This window comes from Arachis hypogaea, chromosome 20, assembly GCF_003086295.3.
Source record: "Arachis hypogaea cultivar Tifrunner chromosome 20, arahy.Tifrunner.gnm2.J5K5, whole genome shotgun sequence".
Lineage (NCBI taxonomy): Eukaryota > Viridiplantae > Streptophyta > Magnoliopsida > Fabales > Fabaceae > Arachis > Arachis hypogaea.
In genome coordinates, this window is record NC_092055.1 from 129,264,528 (window position 1) to 129,279,701 (window position 15,174).

Consider the following 15,174-nt stretch of genomic DNA (forward strand, 5'->3'; position numbering starts at 1 on the left):
TGAAACTTATTATGATTTCTTACTACTTGTTTTGATACAAATCGTTTATTTCAAAACTCGTAATTATTTCTGAGTATAACCTCATCTAACTCGTTCCATGCGAGTAGTTTTAAGGTCTTACGATTTGTTTCATTTCAAATTGTTTAATTAAAACGTGGCTATTTTTTGATCTAATTTCATACAACTCATTTAAATTCGAGCTGTTTTTAGGATTTCACAACTTGTTTCAAGTACAACTTATTTATTTTGAGTCCTTTTAAAGTATCATATCATTTTTATAACCATCGGACTTCGTTGCTTTATCCATGGTGCCCCTGCTCGAGGTTGAGCTTTATGAAGTCGGACTCGAGCAATCAAGCAGAAAGGATTTTCGAACGATGCCTTTCAATGATTTGTTCAACTCGTTCATTCCGAGTTAGGTGACTTGTTTTTTATACAAGTCACTCTTTTGAAGCACAACTAGTTATATATCAAGTTGTTTTGCGCGATTTGTTTTAATACAAATTGCTTAGATCATATGGTTATTTTTTACTCGATTTTGTTCAACTCATAAGTTTGAATTGTTTTAAATCATCAAGCCGTATTATAACCATTGGACACCAATTTGAACCTCGTCGCTTTATCCGAGTGACCATTGAAAAGGTCAGCTCATGATTTTTGCGCTTTGTCGAGCATAAATTGGCGACTTAGGTGAAGGGATTATATGCTTATTCCCTCCTCTTTCTAGTTTTTACAAGGTTGTCATCCTTGTGTATGATACAACTCGTTTTACCCAAGTTGTTTTGGAGGATAGTTTTTACGTTTCGATTTTGTTCAAAAATGTTTACAATCCTTTCTTTTCTTTTTAACTCGTTTCTATACGAGTCATTTGGTTGAAGGATTTTTGCTTTGATTTTATTTTAGTGATTCATTTTGATACAAATCACTTTTTAATGCTTTGCTTTAATGATTTGTTTTGATACAAATTACTTTTAAAGCTTTGCTTTTAGATAGACACGACTTGTGCTTGACACAATTTCGTTGAAAATATGGTTGATTGGCACAACTCGTTTAATTCGAGTTGTCCTTACGTTGTTGTGAATGCTAGAACAAATTTTCTTTGAACAACTTGTTTTTGTGAAATTGTTCCATTTTATACGACTAGGTCGTTTATTTTTTAGAACTTGTAGAGATGAGATCGTGGGCTTGAGATTTTGTACGATTCATTTGTTACCCATGTGGGTCGAGTTGTTAAATCGTATTTATGCCTCGAGGGGCATATTTAGTTAAGTTACTTTTGCGACTTGTTCTAAACACAACTTTTTCAACCTGTTTGGCCCGAGTTGTTTCGAGGTGTTTTCTTTCCAATTCGCGTATGTAATTTCTTTTCACCAATTGGTTCCTCGTCGCTTCATCCATGCGATTTTTATATGATCGGCCCATGATTTTCGCAGTTTGTCGAGCTTCAATTGGTGTGTGTTAATTGTAGAAAATCAATTTTCATAAAGAATTGTTTTATCTCCTTATGTTGGAGGTGTGTCGCGACCTGGGTAGTTCGTCACCTTTGAGGTCAGACACTTTGTAGTAGCCCTTTTTTAAGATTTCAGTAATCTTGTAGGGTCCTATCCAGTTTGCTGTCAGCTTTTCTTCGCCCAGCCTTTGTAACCTGATATTATGTCTTATCAGGATGAGGTCATTTGTGGCGAATCTTGTAGCCATCCTTTGTCTCAAAATCTCTTTTCTTATCCGAGTTTGCTCTCGAATTTCTAAAAGGAGATCGAGTTTTGTTATCCTTATTTCCGTCTCAGCAAATTCTTTTTTTTTTTCACAAGGAATCGTGATGTCTTTCTATGGAATCGCGGGTCTCTTTATTAGTTCATATTTGTGGTGTACAATTTGGTGGAATGTGGGTAGTGGTTAAGATCGATTCGATAAAAAAGCGAGAATAGTGTGTATTTTTCATTGGGGATTTCCTGGAAAAAATCATCGTATTTTTCTTCGATTTCTTATGTTCTTTTTTATTTTTATTTTTTGTGCCCCGACATCAATGTTGAATATTGCCCTTGGTTTTCCTTTATTTATATCAATGGAAATCATGTGTTCTGTGCCATATGCAAGTCGGAAGGATGTTTCTCCTGTAGCAGACTGAGGTGTGGTCCGATAGGCCTATAGTACTTGAGGGAGTTCTTCAGCCCATGCTCCCTTTGCGTCTTGCAACCTTTTCTTTAACCCAGCTAGTATAACCTTGTTGGCTGCCTCAGCTTTCCCATTAGCTTGTGGGTGCTCTACTGAGGTAAACTGATGCTTGATCTTCATGCTAGCTACTAGGTTCCTGAAGGTAGAGTCGGTGAACTGAGTTCCATTATTAGTGGTGATGGAGTGGGGAACTCCATACCTTGTAATAATATTTTTGTAGAGGAATTTTCGACTTCTCTGGGTTGTGATGGTGGCTAATGGTTCTGCTTCAATCCACTTTGTGAAGTAGTCCACTCTCACTATTAGATATTTCACTTGTCTAGGCGCTTGGAGGAAGGGTCCTAATAGGTCCAATCCCCATTTTGTGAAAGGTCATGGAGAAGTTATGCTAATGAGTTCCTCGGAGGGAGCGACGTGGAAGTTTGCATGTATTTGACATGGCTGACACTTCTTTACGAACTTGGCGACATCTTTCTGCAAGGTGGGCCAGTAGAACCCGACTCGTATGTCTTTCCTAGCCAAAGACCTTGCTCCGAGATGGTTTTCGTAGATACCATTATGGACCTCTTCTAAGACTTCTGTTGTCCTTGAGGTCGGGACACACTATAACAATGTTGTGGATATCCCTCTTTTATAGAGGATATTTCTCACCAAGGTATAGTTCTGTGCTTCCCTCCGGATTTTCTTGGCCTCTTTTTCCTCTTTGGGTAGGATGTCGAATTTCATGTATTCGATCAGTGGGTTCATCCATCCGAGGTCCAATCCGGATACTTCCAGGACATCCTGCTTAACCTCTGTTTTTGCGACAGAGGGTTCTTGGAGAGTTTCTTGAATTAGGCTTCTATTATTCCCTCCTGGCTTGGTACTTGCTAACTTGGAAAGGGCGTCTGCTCTGCTATTGAGATCTTGAGTTATCTGTTTGATCTCGGTCTCTGCGAACCGCCTAAGATGTTCCAAGATTTTGTCTAAGTACCTCTTCATATTAGGGTCTTTGGCCTGATACTCCCCATTGATTTGAGAGGTCACCACCTGAGAGTCGCTGAACACAGCTACCTTGGTCGCACCGACTTCCTCTGCTAACTTTAGCCCAGCGATCAAGGCTTCATATTCTGCTTGGTTGTTGGAAGCTGGGAATTCAAATTTGAGGGAAACTTCAATTTGAGTTCCTTCTTGGTTGACCAGTATTATGCCTGCACCGCTTCTGACTTTGTTGGAAGAGCCGTCCACGTATAGCTCCAATGCTGTGGAGGCTTCCTAAACAAAATCTCTAATTTTTTTTTTTATAAAATTTCGGCAGCATCTCCTCTAAAACTCGGACTTTGCCACCCTTTTCGGGTCCAAACCTGCATTCTTTTGAATTCAACATACCCTTCCTCATCATCATAACAATCGCCACAATAAATCTACCTCAGATAAATAATTATACTAATACAATATTCAAATCCAACAACCAAAATTCAACTAAGAATCATAGTTCACAAATCCTAGGCTTTTAACACAAAATACCTCATTATCACAACAACCTCCACAATAGTTATACCTCAAATCAATAATTTGCCAAATCACCAGTTAATCAACAAGCACCAAACCAACCATATTCATCAACAGGATACTAAGCATTAAATATACACATGCAATCCAACTTATCCTATGGTCATCTAGCCTAAGTTTTCAGAGAATATTATATATTAAATGCAAGAAACCTAAACCATACCTTAGCCGATTCCCAAGTATTATTCCAAGACAATTTTCCTAAAAGAACACAGCCCTCAAAACCTCAACTAATCTGCTTCCTCCAAGTTCCAGTATTCACAATTTCTAGTTCCAATTATTTATTCACAACCTAATACACATTCATAACACATATATATCCAATTTAATACTCAAAGCTCAAATTCAATAAAAATAAAATAGAATTATCGTATCCTCACCTTACCAAAGCTTCACATAAGCAAGAGTGAACATTTTCCTCAAGCTAATTGGATCCTAAAACATCAGAAATCAAAGAAATTCAACCTTCCCATTAAAAATTTGAAAACTGGGAGAAAAGAGGGCTGAGAGTGATTAAACAAGTTACCAGTAAAATTGTTCTGGTAGAAATGTAGAGCTCGATGCGGTGAACGCGTGACCGCAAACGGTGCGGCGATTGGAGCTCGGACGGAGAAGTTACGGGAGTTGGAACTTTGCCGTAAGGGTTCGGCGTTCTTTTTCTCTCCCTGGAGCTCAGCTGCGTCGTCGAGGAAATGAGAGAAAGAAGAGCCCGTTGCTCTTTTTAATGGGCTGGTCCGGTTGAACCGACAGTCCGGTTCGGACCCGATTCGGTTCTTTCGGTCCAATTTTGGACCGTTTTTTTCGAAATTAGTGTCAAAATTCTCGTTTCAATAAGTTCTACCCTAATTGGATATAATATTCGCATTTCTAATCCTCCTTATTAAAAACTAATTTATTGACTAATTATCTTCTAATTTAACCGGGATTTACATACACCAGTCATTGATCTTCTAATATTTAAAATAGTAAAAAATTTAAATATGTATATTATTTTTTAAAAATATTAAAAAGATACAAATTTAAAGAAACCTTAAATATAAGAATTTATATTAAAAATAGTTTATAAATAAATTATTTTATAATTAATTTTTTAATTATAAAATTTTTTATTTTAAACGAAGAGTAATAGAAAATTTTTTATTATAGAAAAATTAAATCACTTTTTTTATTACCATGATTTAACACTTATGCAAGTTAATGACTTATTCATCTTAGTGATATACTCGTTAACCTTTATTGAGATTGTAACATAGTATTCTTATTTAGTCAGATTTATTACATGTTATCATATTATTTTTAGTGGTAAAATTTTTACCGTTATTAAAAATAATTATTCATTTTTTTAAATATTAATATCTAAAATTAATAAATTAAACAAATAATTATTATCATACACTGATTATAGTTTACAATTAAATATTATTTAAATTTATAAATATAAATGTTAAAATTTGTAATTGGATGCTTTGATTTATATTCAATTCATTGGAATTCAAATGGTTTTTGTTTAATCATTGATTTCTTCTAGTTTAATGTAATATGATTTTAATTTGTGAACTTATGAGTTGATTAATTTAAGAACAAAGAAGGATAGATGTTAGGAGGGATAGAGGGAAATTGATGTATATATATGAAATGGAAAATAATTTTTTAATAGTGATGATGATATATTTAGTTAACCCAACAAAGCGGCTTTGCTTGAAGATTATGTATTCACACAACTACTTGTTGTAACACCCTACCATACAGAGACTTATGCTTAAGTCATAATTCAGAGATGGCAAGGTATTACGACCTCTAAAACAAAAATTTAGTACGTATAGTAGTATGAATGATTGATTATAACTAGGAGCCTTGTAGAAAAAAGGGATAAACAAAAACCGCAACTCGAAAGCGCAACACTCCGATCACTAACACAACGGGCAAAGGATAAGCTAACGCAAGATCATATATATAAAGAGTATCAAAAACAGGAATATCAAGACTCAAAATCCGGCTGCGAAGGTAACCGGTTCGAGCATAGCAATATATACATATAATAAAATAAGGAAAACCCCAAGGAAAACCCAAAGGGACATAAATACAGAAAACCTATTCTCCAAAAATTCCCTCTAGAAGGAGTCATCACAGTTTGTATTATTTAATGGAGATAAAAGTATCTAAACAAGATATATAAACCAAAACAGAGTCCCGAGAACAAAGGATCTTCGCTAATCCAGAAGTCTCCAGCATGCCTCAACGAGAAGCCTCGCGTCCTGCATCTGAAAACCACAAAATCCGCATGGGTGAGAACCAGAGGTCCCCAGTACGGTAACAGCTTCCACATATATAATACATAATAATAGAGGAAAGCCGAAGGCAATCCTAGAACTTCCTCCAGGTAATATCAAAGCTTATAAACAAGCTAAACCGTAAGTGGCAACTGACTAAAGATCCTTCAGTCTAATTAATACTTCCCTTTCCAATTCCTTCAGACCTCCCAACCACCAGCAGGAGTATAATATAGCAAACACAGTTATATCAGACAAGAGATTTACAAATAGGAACAGATAAGGCATTTAGGCAATTAGCAAGTAATATGCAGTCAAATAGGCAATCTCAAACAATTCATGTAGTATGCTTATGATGCATGCCTGTCCCTAGTGGCTGATGATATCATCTGTCGGTTATAGAGCCAACCCGACAAGTCCTGGTAGCTAGCCATTGGACTGTCCCTCTGTCGTGCATCCCCAACTCGAGTTATACTCATCATAAACTTGATCATAATCATGATCCATATCCATCACCCTCACTGGTGAATATTTATCCATCACCATCACTGGTGAATATTTATGGGGGCGAGCTCATCCGGGCCTTTCACAGTGCCCGGCCACACTTACGACATAGGGTCAAAAGAGCTTCGAGTCTCAACCTGGAGCACATGGTGGCTAGCCATTGCTACTACCCAGGGAAACCCTCATCTCCAATGGTGGAAGTGCAAACCTTCACAATTCAATCAACATAATATATGCATTTATACTTGGCCATAAACATGGCTCCGCCGTAACACGGCAATAATCTAGCCATCCGGCTCACGGTTAAATCCATAACCAGCCAATTCATTAACAATTACGGCCCTTCGGCCCATGGCACAACAAGCACTTCCACCGCCATTATCCGCATCTCACATAATCATCTTTGATCCTCAATGATCATTCATTTTTCCCTTGCTTCACTCGCAAGTTACCACATTCACTAGCCCTTTTTCTCATGCTAGGCATATCATAATGATTTAAGACATAAGTGGTGAGATCGGAGGCTTAGAAGTATGAAATTTGGCTTTTAAAACTCAAAAATCAACTTTGGGATGAAAACAGGTCCACGCGTACGCGCACTCCACGCGCACGCGTGGATGGCGTTTTCTCGAAGAACGGCGCGTACGCACCAAGTGCGCCTACGCGCGAGGGGTCATTCTGCTAAAAATTTTCTAAGTTAAAAGCTGCAGAATTTACAGATTCAAACCCCAATCTTCCGACGGACATAACTTCCTCATTTTAAATCGTTTTTCACTCGTTCTTCGAACGGCATGGACATCCCGGATCCAATTTCATTTCTAAACAGATTTGGCACAAATCAAAGATCCGTAGTCCAAGTTATGTCCCGTCAAAGTATGCCCAAAAACCATGTTTTTATACAAAACCACAAGGTGCCATTTTCAAAACAAGCCACTTTCAACTCTTTTCAAAATCAATCAAACATGCCAATTTCAATCCTTCTCTTTGAAATCATTCAAAATGTACCAAAATCAACAACAAGCCATCCTCAATTCACACATTGACACTTTACCAAGGTTTCCAAAACCACATCCAACCATTTTAACACTTCTCAATCAAATGGCTAAAGGACAAACACAATATCATGTCATACATCCTTCCTCATCCCAATTTCCAATAATACCATTTCCAATTAACCATCATTATACATAATCAACATCATACTCACCATCAACATGGTACCACCCATCAATTCAACCTCAATCATCCATCAAGCATATATCACAACATGCATTTCTCATATTTCACACAATCAAGGCATCAATATTCATAATCACATATATGAACACATCATATATTTCAACCATTCAACAACACCAACAATTCAATGCCTATCTTAGGGCCTCTAGCCTAAGTATTTCCTACCACATTACATATTAGATACGGGAAACTAAAACCATACCTTAGCCGATTCCCCAAGCTCAACCGGAGCACTTCCAAACCACTTGTCCACAAGCTCTCAAGGTATCAATACCTCCAAGAACAGATTTTATCACACAAAACCCTCTTCCAAGCTTTCCAAAATCACCAATCAAGCTCCAATATTCACATATACACAACCTAAGCCACAATCATCATACCCATACACAACATCTCAATACCCAAACATCATAGAACAACAAATTATACTAGGGTTGAGAATCTTACCACACCCAAGGTCCAAGGAGACAAGATTAACCTTCTCCTTCAAGAGAGTTGGGTCCTATAACATCAAAGAACCCAAAATCTCAACATTTTTGCTCATGAAACTCGAAATCAAGGGCTGGAATTTCAAACAGTAAAACGTGGCTTACCTCAAGATTGATTGTATGGGTTTTGTAGAGCTCTCCGCGGTGAACGCGTGGCCGCAAACGGAGCGGCAATCGGAGCTCTAGATCAAAAGTTATGGTGGTTTGAAGATCAAGTGAGAGAAGGAAGTTGAGAGAGTGTTCTTCCCTCCATGGCCTCCATTTCAGCGTGTTTAGTGTCTCAAATGAGGAGAGAGAGTGCTGAAAACTAGGGTTTTGGTTTAGTTTAGTTGGGCCAAGGGCCTACTTTGGGTCCGGTTGGCCCGGTTTGGCCCGTTCGGTCCAATTTTGGTCCGATTTCTATAAAATTGGTACCGAAATTCTCGTCTCAATTTCCTCTATCATATTAAGCCATAAAAATAACATTTTTGGCTTTCTAGAATAAATTCTCATTTATGGGTTAATTAGCCGTTAATTAATCGAATCTTACACTTGTCATTGCACATAGGTCATGGATAAAAGCGATATTGCGTGTATATACTTATCAATTATAAAATCTGTTGCAAATTCACCATGAACTCCTGATTTTTACGTACACTTAAAGTAGCTTACTGAGATTTTGACCATTCATGTTATATCTCTCTATGGTCAAAATGAAAAGAACATCATGTTCCGCTACATACATTACCATATCAGAACAGCTTCCTACATTATATAAGAGGATTGAGTTTTGTAACTGTTGTTTTGTTTTTCTTATTTTTGTTCAAATTCGTTAAATTAAGTGCGAACGATTTCAAAATAACTATTATGAAGAATAAAATTAAGGAGATTTAATTTTTTCATTTTTTTTTTACTTAAAGAGATAAATTATAATTTTTTATTATATATTTTATAAGTAAAATAAAAAAAAAGAAAAAATATTCAAATATTAAAGATCACATTTTATATCCTTAATTAATTTTTTTTTAAAAATCCTTTACCAAAATCTTGTATTTTCAAGTTATAAAATTTAAACATAGTTCTTAGCTATTAGATTATAATTAATTTTGTATTTTTTATCATTATATATATATATACACACACAAGAATGTGTATTTTCAAATATTGTTTTATGAGTTAATAATCAAATTAGCCTATAAAATTGTATTTGTTTACAAATATGAGACACTTAAATAGGGACATAGAGACACACAATTATATTTTTCAGATGAGATATAGACATATATATTATATCCAGAGACTTTGAATTAGTGTATTTTTGTCAACCAAGCAGCGTAAAGATGGCTCATTCTCCAAATTCATACATGAAAGATTTTATTAATCAAATTAGTTTTTCAAAAATTACAAATTAATAATTTTCGTTCTTCAGTCATTCCATTAACAATTTTTTGTCAATGATTAATGATATAGAATATTAACTGACAAAATATATGACGTCTAACATATTCAATTGGAGAGTGAACAAATATATTTATAAAAATCTATCAATTTAGTTAGTAATTTATATTTGGATTAAGATTTATGCAATTGGAGAAAGAGACTAAATTGATAGATTTTTATAAACATATTTGGTCGGCATCTAATTAGACATATTAAGTGTCATGTATGTTGTCAATTAACGTTTTACATTATCAAATGTTTACAGATATTGTTAATAAAGTGACAAAGTGACAAAGATGATTAATTTGCATTGTAATCTTTGAAGGACCAATAACCAATTTAATTGATAAAATTCTTTAGAGATGAATTTAGAGAATGACTTATTTTTCGGGATTAATTTGACGATTAATCCATTATTTAACTAAGTTCTAATAATATTTTGTATTTTAATATGTATTTTATAAAAGATTAATTTGACAGTTGATTTTTGGTGTACCTAACTATATATAAGGCCAATTTGGATAAACACCTTAATTAAATTCTTTTGAAAAAAAATTAAAACATAAGGACTTATATTAAAAGTAACTTATAAATAAGTTATTTTGTACTTGATTTTTTAGTCATAAAAGCTATGATACACTGACACGGACACGAAACTCGTCGACATACAAATTTCAAAATTTTATAAGATACGGGGACACACATATATATAAATTATAAAGTATTTTTTAAATAAATCGTAATGATATTTTGATATTTTATTAATATTAAAATATAAATTAATTTTTAATTTTTTTAATATCTTATTTTAATTATATAAATTATTTATAATATTTTTTATTTTAATAAATAATAATATATGCTATTTCTAAATTTTTTTTCAAGAATACATGTTAAGAAAAAAGTTAGACACGCTCACACGTGATTGTATTTAGGTGTGTCCAAGTGTATCCGGTGAAATTTTTTTTATTTTTTATTAAGACACGGTTTGACATAGCAGACATGTATGTCGGATGAGTGTGGTGTCCGAAATATGTTCAAACACGCAGACATGACAACTCTGCAAAATGTCCATGCTTCATAGCATAAAAATATTTATTTTTAAAAGGAAAGTGATAAAAAAAATTTATTATAGGAGAAATCATTTTTTTAACTCCTCTTTACGGTGTAAATGGCTTTTTAAAAAAATACATATTAATTTTAAAAATTGTACTAAACATTATGTTGTAATTTTTTATAAGTTAAAAGTAAAAAAAAAAAAAACTTATAAACCTATCTAAATGGATAGTATTTTTTGACTACTAAAACAATCATTATACATTTATATATAAATAAATATATTGTTTGATTTATTTTTAATATTTATTTTAATATATACTCTATAAAAATACTTGATTTAGTGGTTTTTTTATATTCACCTAGCATGATTATTATTTTAAATATGGAGTTGTCAAATAGTTATGCTCTATGAAATACGGATACTTTTTTTATTTGCCATGTTTGTGTGATGGACACATTTTGGACATGACACTCATCAACACTTGTCCGACATGCGTATTTTCTGTCTCCAATCATGTCTTAATAAAAAATAAAAAAATTCTCCTCCAGACACACCTGGACACATCAAAATACTATTACATGTCAGCATATCTAACCTTATTTTTAACATGTATTTTTTTAATGAGTTTAAAAATAATATATATTATTAATTATTAAAACAAAAAAATATTTTAAATATTTTATATAATTAAAAATATTAAAAATAATTAAAAAACTAATTTATACTTTAATATCAATAAAATACTAAAATATCATTATAATTTATCTAAAAAAATGTTATATTTTATAAACTTATAGTGTCCTCGTGCGTTATAAAAGTTGCGTTATAAAAGTTTTAAATTTGTGTGTCTGCATGTTTCGTGTTATGTCATATCTGGTGTCTGTATCAATATCCGTGCATAATAGATTATGCTACATGTTAGGCCCATTTTGGGTAAACTTCTTAAATAAGATCTTTTGAAAAAGGAGTTTAAAATATAAGGACTTTTATTAATAGCAGCTTATAAATAAGTTATTTTGTGTTTGAATTTTTAGTTATAGAAATACTTATTTTAAAGTTGTAGCATTTAGATAAATGACTCAAAAAATACAATTTTTTTTACACAAAGAGAATGGATATTAAAATAACGATGATAACAAATACCTTTAAATATTAAATGTTGATTTTACATAACTTCATCACAGAGATTTTATACCACACACAATATTAAATACAAATTTAATAATAAAAATAAAGTGGTAGAATAGAAAAGAGTGGTTAGATTAAGAACAAAATAGAAGTGCCCTTAAGGTTTAACGTGCTTTGCTAGAGTTTAGTAGAGAAATCTTAATATCTGTAATTTTTCTGTGATCAATCGATTTGTTCGAGTAATCTAGCATCATTGTGTCAACGTGATCACCATGGCAGCAAACGCTGCTACCACTGCTAGCAAACCGAGGCTGCAATCTGAGGTGCAGGTTGGGACTGAACGTTGTGCTAAAAGTTTAGTTGGAAAACTTTTGGCGGATAAACAATTTGAGAGTTTTAAAGTGGTAGATTATGGAGAAAACATATTTCAATTCTTCTTTGGGGATGAGAAAGATATGCTTCATATTGAGAGGAGTGTCCTTGGCTCTTCAAAAACTACATCCTGAACCTTAGGAGATGGAAGAAGGATGAGAATAATGCAGAAATATATTTTGCCCACGTGCCAATATGGACACAAATTTAGGATTTGCCAGAACAATTCAAGACTAAAGAATTAAGATGGAAGATAAGGGGCTCATTTGAAGAGGTGTTAGATATTGATATCTTCCATGTTCAGGGCAAGAAGCATAGCATTGTTAAAATCCAAGTAAACTTGGATGTAACAAAACTACTCAAAAGATACGTTAAGCTTGCTAGTCCCAAAAACAAACAACTTAAAGTTGCACTCAAGTATGAACGGATTAGCACCTTTTACAACTATCGTGAATTCATTGGACATGAGACAAGAGCTTGCAATTTTTAAATTGAAGATTCATTGAAGGGAGAGGTGGAAGAAGAAAAGTGGAGGGATTAGTTGAAAGCCGACTGATAAACCCCTATTTTATGATTCATCTTGTGCTCAATTGAGTATTTTTATCAATTCTTCACTCACTTATTCATAAGATTTGCATGTTTTACAATTCCTTCCTTATTTTATGATATATGTAAAAACATGTTTCATATGCCTTAAAAATAATTATTTTAATTATCCTTTATTACCATTCGATGCCGTGATCTGTGTGTTAAGTATTTTCAGGCTTCATAGGGTAGGAATGGCTTAGAGGACAGAAAAAAATATGCAAAAATAGAAGGAACGCACAAAATGAAGTTTTTGAAGAAAGTGACAGCGACGCGTACGGATGGACGACGCGGACGCGTGCCTAGCGTAAAATGGCAGTGACGCGCACGCATGGACGAAGCGGACGCATGCCTAGGCGCAGAGCACAAACGACGCGAACGCGTGACAAGAAAAAACTCCAAACGACGCGCACGCGTGACCCACGCGCACGCGTGACCCACGCGCACGCGTGATGGGCGCCACATGCAGAAAATTGTAGAAGTCGCCCCCAACGATTTTTGGACCATTTTTCGGCCCAAATCCAAGCCCAGAAACACAGAATAGAAGCCAGAGAATGCGGGAATCAAAAGAGATAATTGATACAATATTCATAATTCACAATTTTAGGTTTTAGATGTAGTTTTAGAGAGAGAGAGAGAGAGGGGGGTTCTCTCCTCTCTCTTAGGATTTAGGATTAGGATTTCTCTTAGATTTTAGGATTAGAATTCTTTCGTTTTCTTCATTCCAGGTTCAATGTTCTTTTAGTTTATGTTTCTTTTCTACTTTTATTTACTCTAATGCTTTTACTTGTTAATTACTTATGTTGCCAAATTGGCTTATGAACCTTCCCATGTTAGATTTGAATTTATGTTTAAATGCAATTTGAGGTATTTCAGATTTATGATTGTTTTCTTCTATTTATGAAATAAGTAATTTAGATTTTTCCCCTTTTGGCTTTGGTTGAGTAATTGGTGACACTTGAGTTGTCAAACTCAGCTGTTGATTAAAAATTGGAAATCTTGCTGGTTGATTTGGATCCCTCTAAAGCTAGTCTTTCCATAGGAGTTGACTATGACTTGAGGATTCAAATTAATTAGTCCACTTGACTTTTCTTTATTTAGTAAGGGTTAACTAAGTGGGAGCAATAAACAATTCCATCATACCTGATAAGGATAACTAGGATGGGATTTCCAGTTCTCATACCTTGCCAAGAGTTTTTCTAGTAATTAATTTACTTTATTGCTAATTTATTCTCCTTGTTCCCTATTTCAAAAACCCAAAAATATACCCTTTTCCATAACCAATAATAAATCATACCTCCTTGCAATTCCTTGAGAAGACCACCCGAGATTTGAATACTTCGGTTATAAATTTTATTGAGTTTTGTTACTTGTGACAACCAAAGTTTTTGTACGAAAGGATTCTCTGTTGGTTTAGAAACTATACTTACAACGCGATTATTTTTATAAAATTCTTTACTAGCAGAATTCCCAATCGTCAAAATGTGAAAATTGGGAAGCTAGGCATAATTTCAAAAATTGTATAGAGTATGTATATGTTAGGTGAGATCTTAGACTAATCAAGGATTCAATTTATAGCTCACTTAGCCTTATATATATACCCTCACCTTTACCTTAGCCCCATTACAACCTTGAAAAAGACCTCATGATGTTTGCATGTATACATTATATATTTGTTGATTGGTTAGATGAAGAATAAAGTTTTAGAAAGCATGACTAGAAAAGAATAGAGTGATTAACCCCAAACACTGAGTGATTAGAGAGTAAACACAAATCCAGTGAGGGTTCAATAGCTCATTTCCATATATCCATGTTTAATTATTGATTATCTTGCAAGTTTGTAAATTCTTTTAACTCAACTCAATTGTGAATGTGTTTTAATATGGTTTGGCCTTAGTTGTACATATATGATTCCTTAAAAATATGAATCAATTTAACCACATGTAAACTTTATATATATAAGTAGATAGTAATTAGAAATTGCATGATTCATTTAGGTAGCTTGCATTTAGAATAGATTGCATTGCATAAGATTCCACCATCCTACCTTCACTCTTTTCTCTTGGATTTAGCATGAGAACATGATAATGTTTAAGTGTGGGGACATTGATAAATCTCTATTTTATGATTCATCTTGTGCTTAATTGAGTGTTTTATCATTTATTCACCCACTTATTCATAAGATTTGCATGGTTTTACAATTCCTTCCTTATTTTATGATATATGTGAAAACATGCTTCCTATGCCTTAAAAATAATTATTTTAATTATCCTTTATTACCATTCGATGCCGTGATCTGTGTGTTAAGTATTTTTAGGCTTCATAGGGCAGGAATGGCTTAGAGGACACAAAGAAAACATGCAAAAATAGAAGGAACGCACAA